Here is a 24,202-nt window from a genome sequence, read left to right on the forward strand (position 1 = left end):
GCATATGGATGGTGAGCCAACAACACCCAATACATATGAGGAAGTGTTAAAACTCCCTCGTGAAGAAAAGGAAAAATGGGAATTAGCGATGAAAAAAGAGATGGAAAGTTTACAAGGATTAAATGTATTTACACCTGCAATTGCACCTAAGGATAAAACAATTATTGGTACCAGGTGGATATATAAAATTAAGAACTTAGAGGGAGGCAATACTCTATACAAAGCTAGACTAGTTGCACAAGGTTATGCACAGAAATATCCGGAGGACTATACTGACACGTATTCCCCCACAGTTAGAACAGAGAGTGTCAAAACAGCTCTAGTGGTAGCATCAGCACTCAACCTTGATGTATTTCAATACGACATACAGACTGCGTATCTACACGCTAAACTAGATAAAGAAATATACGTAAGAGCACCTCACAGTCAATACACAAACAAAAATGAAATTTGGTTGTTAAACAAGAGTTTATACGGGTTAAAACAATCTGGTAAACGATGGTATGATTGTTTAGTGAAAGTACTTAGAACCATGGACTTCAACGCTACTACTGCTGATAACTGCTTTTTTGTCAAAAAGGATGATGATTACATTGAATTTGTATTGATTTATGTGGATGACATTTTATACATAGGAAAACATAAAGAGAGAAGAGAAACCTTTGTAACCAAACTAAATGAACATTTCTCGTTAAAATCTCTAGGTAAAGTAAACAAATATCTTGGTGTCCAAATTAATAAGACTAGAAGGGGATTCAAACTTACTCAGAGAGATAAGATTGTAGAACTTTTAAATAAATGCAATTTAAACAATGCCAAACCTTGTGATACTCCTATGCAAACTGATTTTCTAAGAAATACTGATGAATCTTCCCCCGAATTCAAGGATAACACATTTTATAGATCAATCATAGGTTCACTTCTTTATATATCTAATTGGACTAGACCAGATATCGCCTTACCACTCAATCTATTATCCAGACATGTCAGCAAACCAACAATGTATCACTGGGAAGCTGTTAAAAGAATTTTAAGATATCTGAAAAGTACACTAGACTTTTGCTTAATATTAGAACCTAAAGACAATAAAGAACCAAAGCTTACATGTTATGCAGATGCAGACTGGGCTGGAGACACCTCATGTAGAAAAAGTACATCTGGTTATATATTTCTCTTAAATGACTGTCCAGTTTACTGGTACACTGGTAAACAAGAACTAGTGGCCACTTCAACGACAGAAGCGGAATATGTTTGTTTATCCAAAGCTGCAAATAACCTTGTATGGTTTAATGATTTAATTTCAGATGTTTGGAAAAAACCTGTTTTGCCTTTTGTTATGCATGAAGATAATAAAGCAGCCATTGAAATATCTAGATCTGATGCCATTGGACAAAGGTCCAGACATATAGATATAAAATTTAAACATGTGAGACAATTATCTCAGGATGGATTTATTAAAGCAGTGCATTGTGATACCTCAGAACAATTAGCTGACATATTGACAAAGCCTTTACCTTCTAAGCAACACAAATATTTAACTTCTAAGTTATATGTATTGTATTGTCCTGAATCTGAATGTAATTGGTGTTGTATAACGAATCGGCATTTAGAGGGGGATTTGTCAGATGTAAATGCCTTATTCTCTAATATGTAAATAATATATGAACAGGGTATCAGGGGTTAACTTATTCTTCACTTCTTAATGTATTCATAATTCACCACTCCCACTTATAGCTCCACCCATTGTATATATAAGGAGCCACCTACACCCTTTTCCTCGCTTCTATCTGTGAATATTCAGTGAATATAGAATGCCTATTGTAAATAAAAGGAAATATATTTAAACCTTTAACTCTTACTAATATTATTGAGTCTGATCCTGAAAATATTGCAACACTGAGGGTATGAAATTCCATCCCAGGTACACAACCTGGGAGAGTTTGATGTTTCAGAGTCATGCAACGAGTGACTCTGGGACAGTGGTGAAATCCAAATTTTTTTACTACTGGTTCTGTGGGCGTGGCTTGATGGGTGTGGTGTGGCTTGGTCGGCGTGGCTTGGTGAGCGTGGCAGGGGAAGGATACTGCAAAATCTCCATTCCCACTCCACTCCAGGGGGAAGGATCTTGCAAAATCCCCATTCTCTCCCCACTCCTGGGGGAAGGATATTGCAAAATCTCCATTCCCACCCCACTCTGGGGCCAGCCAGAGGTGGTATTTGCCGGTTCTCCGAACTGCTCAAAATTTCCGTTCCAGGTTCTCCAGAATCTGTCAGAACCTGCTGGATTTCACCCCTGCTCTGGGGCCAGAATGAAATGCATGTATACTTACATTTCATGAATATTAATATTTGGAGCTAATGGGGAGCTAATGGAAGGACTCTCCACTCATGTGGTAAATTTCCCATTCTGTCACATGAAAATCTGAAAACTGGGAGATTTTTGCAGGCCGTACACAGTATATGGTCAGAAATGCTGAGGTGTGCTACAAACGTACTCTTACATAGAGGCAGAAACTTGATTGCCCAACTGTGACTGCCATTTTCATGACAACCTGTGGATGTGGCTGGACTACACTCAATGTTTTCAGAGACACAAGTGACTCCGGGGTCCCGTGTTGTCAGTCTCTGTTCCGTACATTCTAGTCATCATTCTTCTATTTTAGAATGCCTGAAAGAAGCATTTGTGGTTAATGGTGATAAGGGATATTCTTTATTTCAGATTACAGATTAACAGAGTTGGAAGGGACCTTGTAGGTCATCTAGTCCAACCCCCCACCCAAGCAGGAGACCCTACACCATTTCTGACCGATGGCAGTCCAGTCTCTTCTTGAAAGCTTCCAGTGATGAAGCTCCCAGAACTTTTGAAGGCAACTTCTGTTCCATGGGTTGATTGCTCTCACTGTCAGAAAATTTATCCTTAATTCTCTCCTTGATCAGTTTCCATCCATTATTCCTTGTCTGGCCTTCAGGTGCTTTGGAAAATAGCAACCCCTCAAATATTGGAACATCGCTATCATGTCTCCCCTGGTCCTTCTCTTCACTAGACTAGCCAGGCCCAGTTCCTGCAACCGTTCATCACATTTTAGCCTCAAGTCCCCTAATCATCTTACATACAAACACCAAAGTGGTAAGTCATAGATCATAAATCACAAGATACAAACAAGTGATACATCATAAGATACTAGAAAGAGAAGATAGTAGGAAACATAAGAAGATGAGAAATGATGAGAAATGAAACAGTGCTGTGGGAATTAAGTGTTCAGCACAGTGATGGCACGAGGAAAACAAAAATCTTTATATCTGGTTGTTTTGGCATGCATTGCCCTATAGTGGCGTCCTGAGGGGAGAAATTGAAATATTTCATGTCCAGGATGTGAGGGGTCTGTAGATACTTTCTCAGCCCTCTTTCTGGCTCATGCAGTATACAGGTCCTCAGTGGAAGGCAGGCTGGTTGCAATGGTTTTTTCCATGATCAATGAGATTTTCATATTTTGTTATTTTTAGTGGGAGAACTTGCCAATTTTCTTCATAAATGCAATGGAAGAAGACTGATATTTTTAAAAAGGTATTGAATGTGTTGTTCATCCAGATAGAAAGCTGAGGGTTCAGTTTTAAATATCCAGTGTTGACTATTTCTTTATTTTCTTTTATGTACACTGAGAGCGTATGCACCAAGACAAATTCCTTGTATGTTCTGTTCTGTTCTATTCTATTCTATTCTATTCTATTCTATTCTATTCTATTCTATTCTATTCTATTCTATTCTATTCCATTCCATTCCATTCCATTCCATTCCATTCCATTCCATTCTATTCCATATTTTCTATTCTATTCTATTCTATTCTATTCTATTCTATTCCATATTTTCTATTCTATTCTATTCTATTCTATTCTATTCTATTCTATTCTATTCTATTCCGTATTTTCTATTCTATTCTATTCTATTCTATTCTATTCTATTCTATTCCGTATTTTCTATTCTAGTCCAGTCTAGTCTAGTCTTTCCATGCCATTTGTTGTTCAGATCTAGGGTTTCCACCTCTTCAGTGTTTTTGTTAATGACATAGAAAAGGAATTTGGAGGAGTGGGGAGAGAGATGGCTACAAAATTTGCAGTTTTAACAAACTGCATAGGATAGCTAAAAGAAAGAAAGAAAACATTCAAAATGACCTTTGTAAGTTAGACGAACAGAATGAAAATAAGAGGATGAAATTGAATGAAAATAAATGTCAGTTCACATGAAAAGTTGAAGCAAATGCATAAATATAAGATGGGAGATACTTGACATGGTATCTGATTTAATGCATGAAAATGTTCTTGGTATGGTAACTGATTACATGCTGAGCAGAATTTCACAGTGCGATCTATTTTACTCCCAAAAGAGGCAAATGTAATTTCAGGCTGCATTGATGGAAACGAGAACAGTTTCCATATCACAGGAAATCGTTATTCCTCCAATGTTCTGCATTAATCAGGTCATGTTCTAAACCAGGGATGTTAAACTCAAGGCCTGTGGGCCGGATTCGGCCCATGGGGTGCTTAGATCTGGCCCTCAGGGCTGCCCTGGAAACACTGAAGGACCAACCACGGTGGCTCTGCTAGCAAAAATGGAGCTCGGTGGGTGGGGGGTGCCTGAGCTCCGTTTTCGCTTGCAGAGGGCTAGAACCTCAGGGTGCGACTGGACAATCTGGAACTGAACACACTCAAAACCGTAGAAATGGTGGTGGACTTTAAGAGAAACCCTCCCATACTACCACCTCTTACAATACTAGACAACACAGTTGTTCTGTCCCCGTCCCACACGCACACACACCAACAGACGTCCAAGAGTTAAAGACCAAACCAGCTGACAAAATCCTTTTCCTTATGATAACAGAACTTGGCAGCAACCTAGTGGCTGCCTGCCAAGAGTTTATTACTTACGAAGGGAAGAGATAACTTCTCTCCACTTCTGGTACATCAAAGTAAAATGCTCAATAATTACAGAGTAAATCAAGTCCAAAGATAATCCAGCAAAGTCTATAGCAAAAGTCCGGCAATGCAGAATGGCGTGGAAGCTTTCAGCTTTGTTCGGCACACGGCTTGACTGGCCACCACGCTCCCTTTTATACACTGTGGGGTGTGGTCCAGTGACTTAGCCTAACCTCGGGCATGCCTTTTCTTCTGTTGCGCGCACTTACCTCTACGATGCTGGCGTGGATCCAGCCAAGACTCATTACTCTCATCACTGTCCACCTGTGGCTGCGTGGATGTGCTTGGCCCCGGCCCTATCTCTTGCCCTTCAGCGGACACCAAAGGCATTGCCAAAGAGGAGGGTCCTGGAGAGGGAGGCCTTGCCAACTCCTCTCCTTCACTCTCGGTGTCTTCTCCTGCCGATGACACAGGCTCAGGTCACGGAGCCACAACAACAGTATCAACAGTAGAGACCTTCAAATTTCTAGGTTCTACCATATCGCTAGATCTAAAATGGACAGCTAACATCAAAAACATCATCAGAAAAGCACAACAAAGAATGTTCTTTCTGTGCCAACTCAGGAAGTTCAAACTGCCCAAGGAGCTGCTGATCCAGTTCTACAGAGGAATTATGGAGTCTGTCATCTGCACCTCTATAACTGTCTGGTTTGGCTCCGCAACCCAACAAGACAGACACAGACTTCAGAGGATAATTAGAACTGCAGAAAAAACAATTACTACCAACCTGCCTTCCATTGAGGACCTATATACTGCATGAGTCAAAAAGAGGGCTGTGAAAATATTTACAGACCCCTCACATCCTGGAAATAAACTGTTTCAACTCCGACCCTCAAAATGACACGATAGAGCACTGCATACCAGAACAACTAGACACAAGGACAGTTTTTTCTCCCAGGTCATCATTCTGCTAAACAAATAATTCCCTCAACACTGTCAAACTATTCACTAAGTCTGCATTACTATTAATCTTCTCATCGTTCCTATCACCCATCTCCTCCCACTTACAATTCTATGACTGTTGCTGTATCATTACAATTTATACTGATAGTTTCCTAGTATGATTTGATTGCTTATTTATACCCTATGGCTATCATTAAATGATATGATTCTTGACAAATATATGTTGTCTTTTTATGTACACTGAGAGCATATGCACCAAAGACAAATTCCTTGTATGTCCAATCACACTTGGCCAATAAAGAATTCTATCAAAACAAACTCAAAGCAAAACAAAACAAAAGGAGAAATGTTTCCCCTTTTGCAGGTGCCCCCCCCAACACAAGTGATGTTGATCTGGCCATGCCCCCCCCACCCTCAAACACAACCCTGATGCAGTCCTCAATGAAATCTAGATTGACACCCCTGTTCTAGACACTTCACTTTTCAGAAGAATTCAGGCAAGGTGGACAGGATGCAATGAAGGGTTAAGGAGTGGCTGTTTTGTTTCTTTCTTCCCCATGAGTCAGTCTTGGCTCCTGGCAATTGCTTGGAGAAGTATGTGGAGTTATCATGGCAACATTTTTCAGAAGTGGCTTGCTGTCTCCTTCTTCATAGGACTGAAGGAATTGACCCAAAGTCACCCAGTTTGTAGCCTGATACCTTTAACCACTACACCTGACTCCCCTTCAAGGGAAAGGACAGGAGGACTTAAATCTAAGGCTCAGCAGGAGAAGCTGAAGGAGCCAGATAGGTTTCCCCTTGAGAAGAAAAGGCAAAGGGAAAACACTAAAGGACTCTTCCAGCACCTGAAAGGACCCCCAGAAGAAGAAACCAATGCCAGACCTGCCTCAGCTTGGACCTTTAAGCAAGAACGATCCTTAACTCCATTTGTTGAGAAAGGTATAATTTAGTAAAGGGCAAGTGAAATACAATAGAGCAAAGCCAGAACTGAAAAGCGCGCGCCAAAATCCCCAAGTCTACATTTCCCTTCCTTGGGTGTCTCCTCCCGCTGGTCCCTGTTGTCCAATCGAATTCAGCAAGAACAATTAATCAGTGGAATAACTTGCGTCCTGATATTGTGGGTGCTCCATCACTGGCGGTTTTCAAAAATATAACCATTTGACCAGGATGGAATGATGTCTCATGCTTGAGCAGGGGATTGAATAGAAGTACTCCAAGATTCCTTCTACATTTTTCTTGTCCACTCCCAACCAGGGAAATCAATTCGCTGTGTGTTCCAGGGGTGAAATGCTACTGACCGGTTCGGGTGAATCGGTTGTAAAAAAATGCTACCAGTTCAGGCGAACCGATATTTCTGACAATCAGCTGGGCGACAATCAGCTGTGACATGTGATTTATATTAGCTAGAATCATCGGATTTCCTGCTTTCTAGCTAATCTAAATCCTGTGGCATAGTGGATTCCCCCCCCTCACTGTTCTACTTACCTTTGCAGACTCAGAAGGCTTCAAATTTTTCCTCTTTTAGTGCTGCACGGGCACACCTCAGACATAGTGCGTGCTCAGTAGCAGACTCACAGAACCAAAGGCAGACTTCAGAGGATATTTTACGAGAAGAGGCCTTCATTCCTCTAACCGCAATAAAATACCTGATGCCACCAGACTCCAAATTTTGGGCTTAGACAACTTAGAACTATGCCGACTTCAGTCTGACCTAAGCATAGTACATAAAATTATCTGCCACAATGTCCTTCCTGTCAATGACTACTTCAGCTTCAACCACAACAATACACGAGCAAATAATAGATACAAACTCAAGGTAAACCATTCCAAATTCAATTGCAGAAAATACGACTTCAGCAACAGAGTGGTCAATGCCTGGAATGCACTACCTGACTCTGTGGTTTCTTCCCCAAACCCCCAAAACTTTAACCTTAAACTGTCTACCGTTGACCTCACCCCATTCCTAAGAGGTCTGTAAGGGGCGTGCATAAGCGCAGCAGCGTGCCTACCGTCCCTGTCCTAATATTCCTTTTTACTCTTACTCTTTTCATGCATTCAAATTATGTTTATATTTTTACCTGTTATCTTATATATGCTTGACAAATAAACCTATGATTATATGATTATGATTTCACTACTGGTGTGTTCCAATATATTATTTAAAACATCTAGTCATAAATCTGCAAGAAAGTAAAGTAAAACACTTTGGTTTTCCATACATTTCGGCACACCTTTAAGAAGGAGAGCAAAGAGTAAAGAGCCTTGGTAGTACAGTGGTCTAAAGCACCCTGTTATTAAGACCAGCTGCCTGCAATTACTGCAGGTTCGAATCTCACCAGGCTCAAGGTTGACTCAGCCTTCCATCCTTTCTAAGGTGGGTAAATTGAGGACCCAGTTTGTGGGGGCAATAAGCTGACTTTGTATAAATATACAAAAGGATGAAGGCTATTGCTTAGCACATTGTAAGCCGCCCTGAGTCTCTGGAGAAGGGCGGCATATAAATCAAATTTAAAAAAAAAAAGAGGATTGGATATTGTTGATTGTTGTTTTCGCCATGGCAATGTGTTGGTCCTCCCTAGAAATACAGGTGAAAAGGACCTTAAGGCAGAAGGCTGTCTTGGGCAAAGTGTTGCTTCTGGCCAAAATTAAGCAGAACTGAGGTGTGTGCTGTAATTCCTTATTAGCCATCCTATTATCAGTACAATGCAGAAGGCTGGAATTAATTGGAGAGAGAGCATTAAATGCACCCTCAGCTTGGCACAAACACGGCAGAAAGCACTGCTTGATTGACCCCTCCCCCCCCATCAAGCCTCGCCTTGGAAGGAATTAAAGCTCTATTTTCTTTGACTTGTTTCTCTTCTGCGGCTCAGCGAGGTGGCTGCTCTGTGAGCACATTTTGTCCTGTTGGTTTGCCTCCCATCTGCCCGTTTCCCCCCTTGCTCTTCCCGATGAAAAATGCTTTGGGAAAGTTTGCAACCAACAACCAACACAGCAGCCAAAATGGGAGCTTGGCTTATAGTTTACTCTTAATACCAGGACTGTAAAAAAAAGGGGCGTGGGGAGTGGAGAAGAACAAAAGAACAATTTGATAAATATTAAATATATTGTATATAAATATGGGTAAAACATCCACATATATACAGTACCTACATATATAAGCCATCGAAATAGAGAAACACCCCCATAACATAAATAAACGCGATGATACCTCCCGCCTACTGGACATCTGGAAACTAGCCCTAGTCAACAGAACAGTCCCAGCCACGAAGATTAACACCAGACCCAAGATAACACATGACACCACCACCAATCATCCTCACCAGATTCAAACCCAAGCCCATCCCATAGACGAAATACAACCACCATCCAGAAGCCAGACCACGGTGGCATCACCAGCTGCTGCACCCCCCTCCGATCCCCACACAAAGTAAACTGACATACGCCATGAACACATGGCAAGACCTCAAACTCGGAGCCAAACCAAAGCCCGGGATGTGGCATCACAGCCATCTGCTCAGGACATTACACCAAAAAACTCAGGATATCACAACACTAGAACTCAGGATGTTAACACACAGCCCATTACCCAGGTCGTTAAAACACAAAAGACTAATGGGCACACATCAAGGACCTCACCCACACAGGATGTTACAAAACAGCTGACTAATCTGCAAACATCAACTCATCAAGATGTAACAACACAGGCAACCAACCCGCTCACAGCAACAAAGCCAGCACCCCACACCTCCCCACCAGTATTTATAGAGAGACGGCAGCTCCGATCACGCTTTCCTCACACAAGCACGAAGCCGAAGACACCAGCCTGAAGATGACAAGTGGGACCTCATCAAAACGTCGCCAAGATACTCTCAATCTTACACTGGAAAAGACCCGAATACACCAAAACTTGCCTACATATATAAATATATACATCATCATTCCAACCTTTGCTAGCCACTGCAAGATAAAGGCCTGTTCTGCAGGGTCTATGACAGTGATGGCTAACCTTTTTGCTAACCGTGTGCCAAAAGCAGAGGTAACGGGGAGGGGGTCGCGCACGTTTGTGTCCACACTCATAATTCAATGCGCCCTGCTCCCCTGCGCATGTGCACACAACCCCCCTGCGCTCCCCCTGCTTTTGGCACATGATGGCACAGTGGACCCGGTAGGCCTGTTTTTCGCCCTCCCCAGGCTCCAAAGCCTTTCTAGGAGCCTGGGGAGGGCAAAAACGGCCTTCCCCATCCCCTAGAGGCCCTCTGGAGGCCGGAAACAGCCTGTTTCCCAACTTCCGGGGGTCCAGAAGGCCCAAAATCAGTTGGCCGGCACACACATGCACGCTGGAATGACCTAGGGCAATGCTTGTGTGCCCACCGATATGGCTCCATGTGCCACCTGTGGCACACATGCCATAGGTTCGCCATGATGGGTCTATGACAATTCACCATGTCCAACTCGCCTTGGGTAACTCACAATGGTCAATTTGTCACAGCCAACTTATGAGTTAACCATGGTGAGTTGGTGGTAAATTGGCCGGAGCGAGCTGGCTGCAGTGAGTTGGCCCATTCCGTCTTCTGCATGTTTCTAATCCATGTGGTCCTGAGCTTCCTTTTGCCAGTTGGGCCTGCATACATGTCGTTGATCCATCTTGTTTTAGGTCTCTTTTGTGGACGCTTTTTATCAAATGGGATCCATTCTATGACCCCCTTGGTCCACCTGCCCTCAGTTCTTCTTGCTAGGCGACCAGCCCATTTCCATCTCCATTCTTTTACTCTCCTTACAATATTATATGCTTTCGTTGGCTCTCTAATCCATGTGCAGGATGACTTTCTATCTTGCCTTGTGATGCCAAAACTGTCTTTTCCCATGGCTCTTTGCTCCACTCGTAGCTTTTGAAACGATTGTGAGGTTAGTGGCCTTGTTTCACTGGCATATAGTAGAGCAGGTAGCACACACTGATCAAAAACTTTTCTCTTCAGGCAGAGGGAGAAGTTGTTCTTGGAAATTATGCCTAGCTTGCTGAATGCCTGCCAACCACATTTAACATGCCGTTTAATTTGCTTTTTGTATAATAATAATAATAATAATAATAATAATAATAATAATAATAATAATAATAATAATAATAATATTATTATTATTATTATTATTATTATTATTATTATTATTATTATTTTATTTCTATACCGCCCTTCTCCCGAAGGACTCAGGGCGGTGTACAGCCAATTTAAAAACACAGGACACAACAATGATTAAAAATTAAAATAATTAAATAGATTTGGCCGATTTAAAACCCCAAAAATTTAAAATACCCCAATTTAAAATTATTATGTTGATAGCCCTGCCTGGCAGAACAACAGGGTCTTCAGTGCGCAGCGAAATACCCGGAGGTTGGAAATCTTACGCAAAGCACCTTCCATTGAGATCTGTTGGCCAAGGTACACACACACACACACACACACACACACACACACACACACACACACACACACATGGACATGGTGACTCAGTGGCTAAGACGCTGAGTTTGTCGATTGAAAGGTCATCAGTTCAGCAGATTGAATCCCGAGTGCCGCTTAACGGGGTGAGCTTCCATTACTTGTCCCAGCTTCTGCCAACCTAGCAGTTCAAAAGCAGGTAAAAAATGCAAGTAGAAAAATAGGGACCACCTTTGGTGGGAAGGTAACAGCGTTCCATGCGCCTTTGGCGTTTAGTCATGCCGGCCACATGGTCCCATTGCTTGAACCAAAAGGTTTTTTTTTTCATTCTAATCCTAGATATGAAAATCATCTGATTTCCACCTCTGGGATTAGAATGCAAAAGTCTTTGCATTTGACGCCTTTGGCATTTCCATATGTAAGATTAGAATGCAAAAAGGCTTTAGTTCAGTCAGTGGGAGCCGCTTGGAACTCCAGAAAGCTTCCCTCCTAATAAGGCACTGAAAAGTAGCTTTAGATGGGGGCATGACTGGATTGTGACGAATATTAAATAGTAAAGATCTCCTGTCTTTATTCTCAGTCATTCTCTTTCCACGGGAAAATGTAGAATTGCTTTCAAAAGCTTCCAGAAAAGAGAGTTACAGAGAAATTCTAGTGGCCTCAACAAGGTGGCCATGATTTGCAGAAATGTCCTTGGTTCAAACTCCATTTTGCCTTCCTCTCTCCATCCCTCTGCAGCCTTCCTGGTTTCCTGCCCTTCAAGACCAGGAAAAGAACTCCACAGCAGGGAACTATTATTCATGTGAGGAAGGGTGGGACGATGCTCAGCAGTTAACATGTTAGGCTTGTCAGCTGGAAAGCCAGCAGCCCAGGTTTGAGACCCGGGCTCCGTGCGACAAGGTGAGCTCTCATCCTTGTCCCAGCTCCTGCCAACCTAGCAGTTTGAAAACATGAATGCGTGAGTAGATAAATAGGTACCACATCAGTGGGAAGGTAACAGCGCTCTGTGACGCCATGCTGGCCACATGACCGCAGAAATGTCTTCAGACAGCGCTGACTCAATGGCCTTCAAACAGAGATGAGCATTGTCCCCCTATAGTTAACAATAACTAGTGGAGGAAAATACCTTTTTTTACTCACATGAGTAGTTAATTTGCATTTGAATACAAATGTATCTGATTCCACATTCTCAAACCAAATGCTCCACAGACTAATGAAAAGAGATGAAGTCTACAAAACCCTGCACCATCACAAATGGTTACTCTTTAAAAGTGCTGGGGCACTTCTGTTTTGTTTTGAGTCAAGAACTGAAATACACCTTTCCTGATTTTGCAATGCATTTTGCCAACCGTAACCCAATGACTGTTCATAAAAACAATGTGTGATATTGGGTAAATCATTTGAAGAATACGGTGTAGGCTGGGTAAAATTGCAGAAGCAAATTGGAAATGGAGAAAACAGGAGGACCAAATGTATTTAAATTTTAGGGCTGAAAAACTTTAGAGGAACCTATTTGCGGAAGGAAGGAAGGAAGGAAAGAAGGAAGGAAGGAAGGAAGGAAGGGGGAGGGAGGGAGGGAGGAGGGAGGGAGAGAAGGGAGGGAAGGAGGAAGGAAGGAAGGAAGGAAGAAGAGAGGGAGGGAGGGAAGGAGGGAGGGAGGGAGGAAGGAAGGAAGAAGGAGAGAGGAAGAAGGGAGGGAAAGAGGAAGGAGGGAAGGAAGGAAGGAGGGAGGGAGGAAAAGGGGGAGGGAGGGAGGGAGGAGGGAGGGAGGGAGGGAGGAGGGAAGGAAGGAGGGAGGGAGGGAGGGAGGGGGAGAGAGAGGAAAAAATAAATAAAAAATAAAATAAAATAAATAATTTTATTTCTATACCGCCCTTCTCCCGAAGGACTCAGGGCGGTGTACAGCCTATTAAAAGCACAAAGACAGACATCAGTTAAAAATAATTAAAATTATTAAATAATTTCGGCTCAAATTTAAAACCCCAAAAATTTTAAACACCCAATTTAAAAATCATTACATTGATAGCCTGGCCTGGCGGAACAACAGGGTCTTCAGTGCGCAGCGAAACACCCGGAGGTTGGAGATCTTACGTATTTCCGGGGGCAGTTCATTCCACAGGGCTGGGGCTCCCACAGAGAAGGCCCTCCCCCTGGGCGTCGCCAGCCGACATAACTTGGCCGAAGGCACCCTGAGGAGACCCTCTCTGTGGGAGCGGACTGGCCGGTGGGAGGCTACTGGTGGCAGAAGTCGGTCTCGAAGATACCCAGGTCCTGTGCCATGGAGCTCTTTAAAGGTGGTAACCAACACCTTGAATCGCATCCGGAAGACCACTGGGAGCCGGTGAGCTCGCGCAGGAGGGGTGTCACGTGGGCACAACGGGTTGCGCCCATAACCACCCACGTGGCCGCATTCTGGACCAGTTGGAGCCTCCGAGTGCTCTTCAAGGGGAGCCCCATGTAGAGAGCATTACAATAGTCCAGCCGGGAGGTGACAAGGGTGTGAGTGACCGTGCGCAAGGCGTCCCGGTCCAGAAAGGGCTGCAACTGGTGAATCAGATGAACCTGATAAAAAGCCCCCCTGGCCACGGCTGTCATATGCTCTTCTAAAGACAGCCGTGCATCCAGGAGGACACCCAGATTATGAGCCCTCTCTGTGGGGGGCAGGGATTCACCCCCAATAGTCAGCGATGGCACCTGCTGACTATATCAGGACACTGGAAGCCAAAGCCACTCTGTCTTGGAAGAGGGGAGGGAGGGAGGGAGGAGGAGGGGAGGGGGGAAGGGGGGAGGGAGGGAGGGAGGAAGAGGGGGAGGGAGGGAAGAAGGAGGGAAGAAGGGAGGAAGAGGGGGAGGGAGGAAGGAAGGAGGGAAGAAAGGAGGGAGGGAAGGAAGGAAGAAAGAAAGGAAAGAGGGAGGGAGGGAGAGAGGAAGGAAGGAAAGGTTTGTCCATCTGTTCCTAAAGTATGGACAAATTACTTACAGTATTTGAACACTTAAGGCATAAGTGTTTATTTCATCAAGATGGGCATAAACCCTCCACCCCTTAGATATTTTTAGATATTTTTAATTGTAAATTGATTTTAGTTGGGGTGTTTTAAATTTAATTGGGCCAAAATTTGTCTAATTCTTTTTTAAAAATTTAAATTTTGTATGTGATGTTTTTATTCTTGGCTGTTCACCACCCTGAGTCCAGGAGAAGGGCAGTATAAAAATTTAATAAAATAAAATAAAATAAATAATAATAACCCTCCCCTCCCTACTCCCACACACCATGCTGCAAATTTTAGAAAAGTGAAAGTTGGCTGCTCTTTCATGACACCCACAATTTGTGCCTCCGTTATTCTAAACATTCTCTGGGGATCCTGGCTGAAAAGAGGATGCAATATGCCAAGGAATAGCAGGCAGGATGGTAAGGACTGGCCCAAAGTCACCCAGCTGGCTTTGTGCACAAGGGAAGACTAGAACTTGCAACCTTCTGGTTTCTAGCCTGGTACATTAACCACTTACACCAGCTGGCTCTCTTTTCTCTCTCTGTCCCTGGGCCAGTTTTTGTTTATAAGATTCTCAGGACTTGCTTAGACAACTCTTAATTGAGGTTGTCATTCATGATCTTGGATAAATGTCTTACCAATGTTGGAAGTCAAAGCAAGGCAAATTTAATTCCTCCTCCCAGTTGTCCTTATAGCTAGGGACCACTCTGCTGCCTGAGGATTCCATGGATCATGCGTGTTTCCACGAGTGCTATTTTAGGGCTTCACTTTCATTCAAATTTCTGACAGTGACAACAATCAACGAATGGAACAGAAGTTGCCTTCAGAAGTTGTGGGAGCTTCATCACTGGAAGCTTTCAAGAAGAGACTGGACTGCCATCGGTCACAAATGGTGTAGGGCCTCCTGCTTGGGCGGGGGGTTGGACTAGATGACCTCCAAGGTCCCTTCCAACTCTGTTAATCTGTAAAAATGCCCATTTGATGGGAAATCCCAACAAGAACCTGCTCCTAACATTTGAAAATTTTCCCTGTCCTTTCGGAATTCGGTTCAAAAGAGGAAGAGAAAGGAGGAACTTCAACTTCTCTTTTTGTAACCACAGATGAAAGGACAAGCATTTCTACTTCCCACTTCAATAAAATTAAAGTACTGATCTTGAATTCTTTGTGTGCTCCGATTTGAGGGAGATTTTTTTTTTTGTTCTTCCACGAGGAGCAAATTTCTCTGCTTTTCATATCATCTCCATATTCACGTCTACAAGTAATGTAAGATGTTTTACTAACTGTGACTACAAGCACTGGGCAAAATATTTTTCATTCCTTTTTCTCTCCCTCATTACAATGAAAGATTCAAAGAGATCAGGACAGACTTGAATACTAGGCCCTATCTAAGAACATGAAGAGGGATGCAGTGGCTGAGGGACGCGGTGGTTCAGTGGCTAAGACGCTGAGCTTGTCGATCGAAAGGTCGGCAGTTCAGCGGTTCGAATCCCTAGTGCTGCGTAACGGGGTGAGCTCCCGTTACTTGTCCCAGCTTCTGCTAACCTAGCAGTTCGAAAGCAGGTAAAAAATGCAAGTAGAAAAGTAGGGACCATCTTTGGTGGGAAAGTAACAGCGTTCTGTGTGCCTTTGGCGTTTAGTCATGCCAGCCACATGACCACGAAGACGTCTTTGGACAGCACTGGCTCTTCAGCTTTGAAACAGAGCTGAGCACTGCCGCTTAGAGTTGAGAACGACTAGTACATATGTGTAAGGAGAACATTTGCCTTTACCTTTAACAACATGAAATTCAATGTAGATAAAAGTAAGGCTTTACACTTAGGCAAGAAAAACCAACTATAGGTACAGTCTAGGTGAAGCTTGGCTTAATGCCAGGAATGGTAAGAGAGATCTTGGAGTCCTAGCGGACAATCACTTAAATATGAACCAACAGTTTGCAGCTGCAGCCAAAGAAGCCAATGCGATCCTAGGCGGCATTAAAAGACGGATAGAATCAAGATCACCTGAAGTACTAGTACTGCATTACAAAGCCTTAGTAACACCACACTTGGAATAAGTTTTGATCACCACAATATCAAAAAGATGTTGAGACTCTCAAGGGCTGAAAGAAACAGTTTTTATATCAATTCACTGGCATCTAAAAGTATCTGGAGTTTTGCAACCCGGATCTGGGAGCCCTGGTCTTACGGACAATTATAGCTGCCTTGAATCTTTCTTGGACTCTGCATCCCCTCCCTGATGGCGGAAGGAAGAGTTAATCTGAGGGCAGAAAGGAAAGGAAGCCATCTTTATTTCTAAATTAAAGAGTAATGGGAGGGAGGGAAAAGCCCCTCTTTTTCTGCACGAGTGCAAGATGTGGGCAGCCACTGGTGAGAAGAAGCGGAGTGAGAGAAGTTGAATGCTAATGAGTTGTCAGGGCTTACAAAGCTTTTGTCTCGCTTTATCCGGTCCCCAATAAAAGAATTAATTGGACAGAAAAATGGCAGGCTACCGAATGCACAACTAATTAAGGTGCCCTGAATACCCCAGCCAGGCACGTTGTGTGTGTATCGGGGGGGGGCAGGAATGCCAAACCGTCCCTTCGCCTGACGCTGGGTCTATATGAGGCCGTTGCATCAACCGGCGGATCCCTTTGGAAACCCAAGTCCACAAAGGACTTGAAGTCAGTGTGCTTCTGCTGTCCATGTTGCATTTACAGTAGTGGCCAAAATTATGGAAACCTTTTGGAAAGTGTATTTTCTAAAACTAGCTAATAATAACACCCCTTTTTTAGAGAGTACTACCATAAAATTATATATCAATGGAAAGATAATTTAATCAAGAATGTAATGCAATAACTTTTAGGAAGGATTTGCTATTAGAATAGCAGTTACAGTATAAAGAAGAAAAGTGAAACACGTAGAAAAAACGAGATATACAAAAATGATCCCCATGTCAGTTAATCCTTAGTTGGGTAACCTTTAGCATGAATGACGGCCTTACAATGGCTTCCCATGGAGTGAACCCAAGTCTTTGAGTTCTGCAGCTGTTATCATGTGAAACCAAGATTGAAGGATGGCTTCTATTAACTGGGTTTTATTGCTGGGTCGCTTCCGACTTAATAAGTTTCTTTTAGTCGAATCCATAGATTTTCAATTGGGTGAAGATCTGGGCTATTCCCAGGCCATTCCAGCAGTGGAATAGGATGATCTTGAAACTCCAAAAAAAAGTGGTGTTATTAGCCATCAAATCTTAAAAAAACACTTTTCCCAAAAGGTTTCCACAATTTTGGTCACTACTGTATGTGTTTATGCATGTATGTATTGGTGGGGGGGAGGGTTGTGCGTGTTAGCGAACAAGACTGTGCATCCCTCCAACCCCTTTCCAGGCTCAACATGGCTGTGGGGGAGGCAGAGCTGGGACTGTTACGAGGGATGGTGGATCAGGCCCAATGAAGAGACTTGAGTCATCAAGTAAAATATATCTCTTTTATTTGCAGGTTCATCACATCATCGCTTGGATACATCAGGAACTGGGACATGGGGGAGTGTGCCCACCTTTTATACCTGTGGGCGGGGATTCAGGTAAGGAGGGGTCTATGGGAGGAGCTGACCAGGTGGGAGTCTGGGTTAACCCCTGCACTACTGCGCTATAGCTGATCCCTGGCACGGGCAGAGCATTTATGCCTGACAAATTCCCCTCTAAATGCCTGACCCGTGTCTGTAGGCCTGACTGACTAGTTGGTACCCTGGGGTGAATGTTGAGCTTGGAAACTAAGTGTGAGTGTTGCTTGCCCTGTAGGGGTTTCATGAGTATGTCTGCGGTCTGTTCTTCTGTATCGCAGTGTATGGCCTTTATGAAACCAATTCTGGAGAGCTGTCTAACGTGCTTATACTTTATGTCTATGTGCCTTGACCTTTGCCCTACAGCGTCGGACATGGATATCTCTATGGCGGCTTTGTTATCTTCGTAGATATTTATTGGGTAAGCTGGTTCTCTCCACACGCTGGCAAGTAGGTTGTCGAACCAGATGAGGTTGTTGGCGGCTTTGGAGAGGCATATGTATTCAGCTTCAGTAGTCGAAGTTGCCACCAGGATTTGTTTGCCTGAGTACCAATGCACCGGGCAGTTATTTAAGTAGAATATGTACCCAGATGTGCTTTTGCGGCCTTTGGCGTCTCCGGCCCAGTCAGCATCAGCGTAGCATGAGAGGATGGGTTCTTCGGGTTTTTCAGGCTCTAGGGTTAAGCATGCATTGACACTCTGTTTCAGGTATCTTAGCACCCTTTTCACTGCGTCCCAGTGGTATGTGGTGGGTTTGCTCACGTGCCTGGATAGCAAATTAACGGATAGAGCAATGTCCGGTCTTGTCCAGTTAGCGATATACAGGAGGGAGCCTATGATTGACCTGTACAGCGTGTTGTCTCCAAATTCAGGTGATTCATCATGCATGTTTTTTAGGAAGTCCGCCTGCATGGGTGAATCACATCCCTTGGCGTCTGCCATGTTGCACTTATGGAGTAACTCTTCTATCTTCTCTTTCTGCGACAGTTGGAAACCTTTTGGCGTCTGGTTGACTTGTATCCCCAGGTATCGGTTTATCCTCCCAAGGTATTTTAGGGTGAAATGCTTGCTTAGCCTGCTGGCAAAGGTGTTGCGGTTGGCTTCGTGTTTGCTGATGTATAGAATGTCATCCACGTAAACTAGGATGTATTCTGGTGAGTCCCCCTCTTTCCTGGTGAAGAAACAGTTGTCAGCTATGGTCGCCGTGAATCCCATAGACTTCAGGGCCTCTACCAGGCATTCGTACCATCGTTTGCCTGATTGTTTTAGTCCATACAGGCTCTTATGGAGTAACCAGGTGTCCCCTCTGTTGGTTTCTTTGCTGTGGGGGGCTCTGATGTATATCTCTTTGTCTAGTTTGGCGTGCAGGTAGGCGGTCTGCACATCGAACTGGTGCACTTCCAGCCCTAGCAAGGATGCGATGACCAAGGTGCTTTTGACGCTCTCTGTTCTTACGGTGGGCGAATAGGTGTCTGTGTAGTCCTCCGGAAACCTTTGGGCAAACCCCTGGGCAACTAATCTTGCCTTGTATAGGCTTTGGCCGCCCTCTAGGTTCTTGACTTTGAATATCCACCGGGTGCCTATTGTGTTCTTGCCCTCTGGGACTTTGGTGGGGGTGTATACCTCCAGCTTCCTCAGGCTGTCCAGTTCTTTGGCCATGGCTAACTCCCACTTTGCCCTCTCCCCCTGGGGTAGTCTCAGTACCTCTTCGTAGGAGTTTGGCGTAACGTGGTTTGTGTGCACGTGCATCACGTAATCATTCAACCTTTTTGGCAGCTGGTTTCTGGTTGACCTGACAGGCCTGGTTGCTGCCTGCTCAGTGTCATGCAGATATCTGGCCTCTCTTTGTGTCAGTGATTCAACACTTATCTTGGGATGATTCTCTTTCCATCCCTCAACTTTGATGCCTTGGAGGTCGGGCTTGGGCCTGCTCCCTTCCTGTCTACTCGCTGTCTCGTTTTCGTTTTGGGTTTGCTCGATTGGACTATCCTCCCGCTCGGTGGGTACCTCATTTAGGTGTAATCTGGACCAGTTGGCTTGCTCATGGAATGCCGCTGTTCTAGAGATCACAAACCTATTATTACTGTCCACAAACCTGAAGCCCTTGGTTCCTGGCTCGTATCCCATAAACCTGAGCCTTCTGGACACCTTATCCCCTTTCTTGCGTAACTGCTTGGGTATGTGTACATCAGCCGTTACACCGAACACATGTAGGTGTGCTATCTGTGGCTTCTTGTTATACATGATCTCGTAGGGCGTTTTGCCTATCACACTGGACCATGTTCTATTTAATGTATAGTTGGAGTAGACCAGGGCTTCAGACCAGAAGTGTTGGCCAATGCCCGCGTCCTCTAAGGCGCACCTGACCATCGTTTGCAGTGTGCAGTTCCGTCGTTCTACGACCCCGTTCTGAAAGGCGGAAAACGGGGACGACGTAAAGTGAATCACGCCTTTGGACCTGAGCCAATGTGAGAAGTCCTTAGATAGAAACTCAGACCCTCTGTCGGTCATGATCTGTTTGATCTGTTTGTTGTTTTGGGTTTCTACTCTTTTATAAAACTCTTTGAATTTTTGGAAGGCCTCATCCTTTTTTCTTAATGTGTAGACGAAGCCATATCGACTATGGTCATCCACTATGGTGAGGAAGTACCTTTTCTTATAATTTATGGATGGCCTTAGGGGCCCTACCAGGTCCATGTGTACTAAGTCGAATATTTGGTTGGCGGCGCGTAACGACTTCTTGGGTCTGGGTTTTACCTTCAGTTTTGAACACTTGCACACCGAGCACTCGAGGTAGTTTTCACAGTTTTTTATTATGGCACCCTCGGTACAATTGGCCATTTTCTGTATCACGGGAAAACTGGCGTGTCCAAGCTTGCGATGCAGCAGATGGGCACAGTTGTCATGCATTGGTTTGCCTATTGATGGTCTCTTTTGGGTGTGTTTGTTGTGTTGTGTTTCTGGTGTCGTGTTACCATCGTTATCTACCTCTCTCCCGCCTATCTGTTCACCTTCAGTCCTGCCTTGGTCAGTGTCTTCTGCGTTCTCTGAACTGGTGTTTATGCTGTGGGCGTAATCCTCATAGAAAGTTATGTAGGGTAACCCTTGGTTAATGGTTACTCTTCCTATATCTTTCCCGTCCTTGCTAACCTTGACGTTGCCTTTTGTGAATATCATCTCAACCCCTGATTCCTTGCTAAGCTTTACTGCGGCCAGAATGTTGTGGGGTATCTCCGGGACTAATAGTACCCCCTCTATTTTCCCTACGCCTGGTAATGTAATGGTCCCTTTGCCTGTTACTCTAACCTGGTTTTGGTCTGCAACTTTGATAGAAAAATCCTCTCTCTTGAATGATGAGAGTAGTTTCTGATTGTATGTGGTGTGGTTGGAGGCCCCCGAGTCTAGGAGCCAAGAGCTGGTGTCTTTGTCTTGGTGTGTGGTGTGTGTGTGCTCCCCTATCCCATATAAGGACCCTGTCCTGCTGTCGCGTGAACTGTCCCTGTTTCCCCTCTTATCCCTGGGGATGGGTGAGTCTCTACGCCTATACCTTTCTTCGGATGTGTGCCTTTCTGTTTGTCTGTACCTATGCTCTGGCCTGCCTCTCTCCCTATAGTTCTTGGGGCAGTCCCTTTTGATGTGTCCCCTCGACCCGCAGATGTAGCACTCGGGGGTGTTATGTTGTTTCTCTTGGAAGACTACTCTCTTCTCACTTTTGTGTTCTCTGGGAGGGCCGGGGCGGCTCCTCCTCAGATTATCTTCTGCGATAAGCCTGTTGGATAGCCTCTCCACGGACAGCATCCCTAGACTGACGGTGTCTAAGTGTGTCAGGAAGTTATTCCATGAGTGATCTAAAGAGTTGATTATCACACTCTTCATGATTTGGTCGGAAATAACTTCTCCCCTAAGGTGTAGCTCTGCTCTGGTACCGCTTAAGGACACTAGGTGCTCACTCATGGGGGTCCCTGGTTTAAGTCTGGCGGAAAAGAAGTCTTTGGAAATTTGTGTGGTGGTGGACACACTCTCACTATAAAACAATCCAAACATTTTCCCTATAATTTCGGATACTGTGAGGTTATGGCCAATACAGTGGTAAATTGTGGGGGAAATACTGGCAATTAAAAGGTAGAATGCCTTATGGTGCATGCAATCCAGCTCTAAAGTCCATGGCCTCTCTGGGGGGTCATTAATAAAATGAGACATGTTTTCTTTCAGAAACACCACCTGGAGCTGCTGTGACCACTCTAGGATATTGCCCCCATCCATCCTCAACTTGGGAAAGTCTACTGGTAAGTTTCCAGCACTATTAGTAAAGTTACTTACTGCTGGCTGCTGTCCATGGTTCCTTATGTGCCTTATAGCAGCAGTAAGGCATGGGAACGCTTGCCGGTAGTTTAAAAGTCCCGCTTTGTAATTTTTTTCTTTTTTCTTCTTCTAGGCGGAAGAGCGCATGCGCGAAGTCCATTTCAGCTCCGCCGTCGCCGAGGAAGGACCTGTTCATCGCGGCTCCGCTGTAGAGGCCTCTGCCGGTCGGGTAGGCCTCGGCTTCGGACTTGGGGGTCCAGGTGTGCTTCTCCGGAGTGAAGATCCTGGCGGCGTTGAGGCTCCGGTGATGGCTGTAAGTAGCTGCCCCAGTCTGCGCGGTCCGGGGTGTGTGGCCTGGGCGATCGGAGGCGCGGTGTCCCTGGGGTGCGTAGGTGGGCTGACGGGCTGGCACGGGCGTCGGTGGCTCTCGGGTGGGTGCTTCGTTGCCCCTCTCCTCGCCTTCCCTTTTGTTTTGGCCTCTCCGGCTTCTCTTTTGTAATTTTGAGGCCTGGGCCGAAGGCGGCGGCAAGGGTCTTCATGGCCCTATCCACTTGCCGCTCGCTGGGGGTGTACCAGGGGTCAGAGTCGGATTCGGTCCCCTCTCCCCGGTCACTTTCCTCCTGGTTCATGGTCCGGCATTTTTCGCGCGCCGGCCATTTTGAACTCTTGCTTTCGATTGGTTGGAGGTCGGCCATCTTGTCCGAGCACGTGGACAAAGATGGCTGCCGTTTCAAATTTAGAGCGGGGCTTTGGGGCTCAGTGGCCGTTGGAAGTGCCCTCTTGGGCGATCCACTCACCGAGTCCAGCTCCTCGAGTTCTGAGTCCGAGCCTTCTTCGCTCCTTGCCGCCTCGCGATCGAGTATGAAGCTCCGCAGGTCGGTAAGGAGGTTTTTGTCGCCAGCTCTCTCCTTCAACAGCTGCAGGACGTAGAGTCGCAGCTCCTCTCCTTCTTGGTCGTCGTGGTGGCCCCTTTTCCCTTTCTGGATCTCCCCCTTTTCTTCCGTTGCGGTGGTTTTGGGGGTGGTTGAGGATCCTGCTTTCCCTGGCGTGTCCGGTGGGTTGCCTTCCCGTTGCTTCGGGGGTGTCGCCATTCTGCAGGTAGGTATGGGTCCTTGTCTTGTGGCTTGGGATCTTTGGGCCTTACCAACCATCCTCTGCTACCATTTTGTTACGAGGGATGGTGGATCAGGCCCAATGAAGAGACTTGAGTCATCAAGTAAAATATATCTCTTTTATTTGCAGGTTCATCACATCATCGCTTGGATACATCAGGAACTGGGACATGGGGGAGTGTGCCCACCTTTTATACCTGTGGGCAGGGATTCAGGTAAGGAGGGGTCTATGGGAGGAGCTGACCAGGTGGGAGTCTGGGTTAACCCCTGCACTACTGCGCTATAGCTGATCCCTGGCACGGGCAGAGCATTTATGCCTGACAGGGACTCCTTTTCTGACCCTGAAAATTGTAGCCTTTCTACATTCCGGTGGGAATTTAGGCACTGCAGAGCCTGCAGAGTCCCCGGGGTTGCTGATCTTGCTCAGCTCCGAAGCCTCCCTGGCAGTGGTGAAATGTAAATTTTGTTACTACCAGTTCTGTGGGTGTGGCTTGGTTGTGGGGGGTAATGTGACTGGGTGGACGTGGCCAACTTTTTTTTTTTACTTTACTTTTTTTACTTTACTTTTATTTGATTTATATACCGCCCTACTCCCGAAGGACTCAGGGCGGTGCACAGCCAACAATAAAATACATACATACAAAATTTAAAAAGCAGAAATAAAATCAAATTAAATAGTTTTGGCCCAGACAGATTAAAACCCCAATCAATTTAAAACAAATTTAAACATCTGAATATATAAAAATACTAAAAAATATTTAAAATTTTAAAAAATTTAAAAAGAGGGAGAAAATTAGGCCAGGCCTGCCTGTTGAAATAAAAAGGTCTTTAGAGCGCGGCAGTAGATGCGCAGATCCGGGATCCTCCGTATCTCCGGGGGGAGCTCGTTCCAGATAGTAGGTGCCCCCACAGAGAAGGCTCTTTTTACTTTTAAAAGCATTTTTTCTAC

At 44.8% G+C, this 24,202-nt stretch overlaps 1 long non-coding RNA gene across 1 annotated transcript; it reads left to right on the forward strand.

Moving 5' to 3' along the window:
• Nucleotides 1–17,773: 17,773 nt before the first annotated feature.
• LOC148112086 (uncharacterized) lies at nucleotides 17,774–22,328 on the forward strand. Its single transcript, XR_015729872.1, has 3 exons — nucleotides 17,774–17,859; nucleotides 22,052–22,125; nucleotides 22,275–22,328. It is a non-coding gene; the product is annotated as an uncharacterized LOC148112086 (long non-coding RNA).
• The last annotated feature ends 1,874 nt before the right edge of the window (nucleotides 22,329–24,202 follow it).

Source organism: Pantherophis guttatus, chromosome 14 (genome assembly GCF_059756535.1).
Source record: "Pantherophis guttatus breed Tessera chromosome 14, ASM5975653v1, whole genome shotgun sequence".
Lineage (NCBI taxonomy): Eukaryota > Metazoa > Chordata > Lepidosauria > Squamata > Colubridae > Pantherophis > Pantherophis guttatus.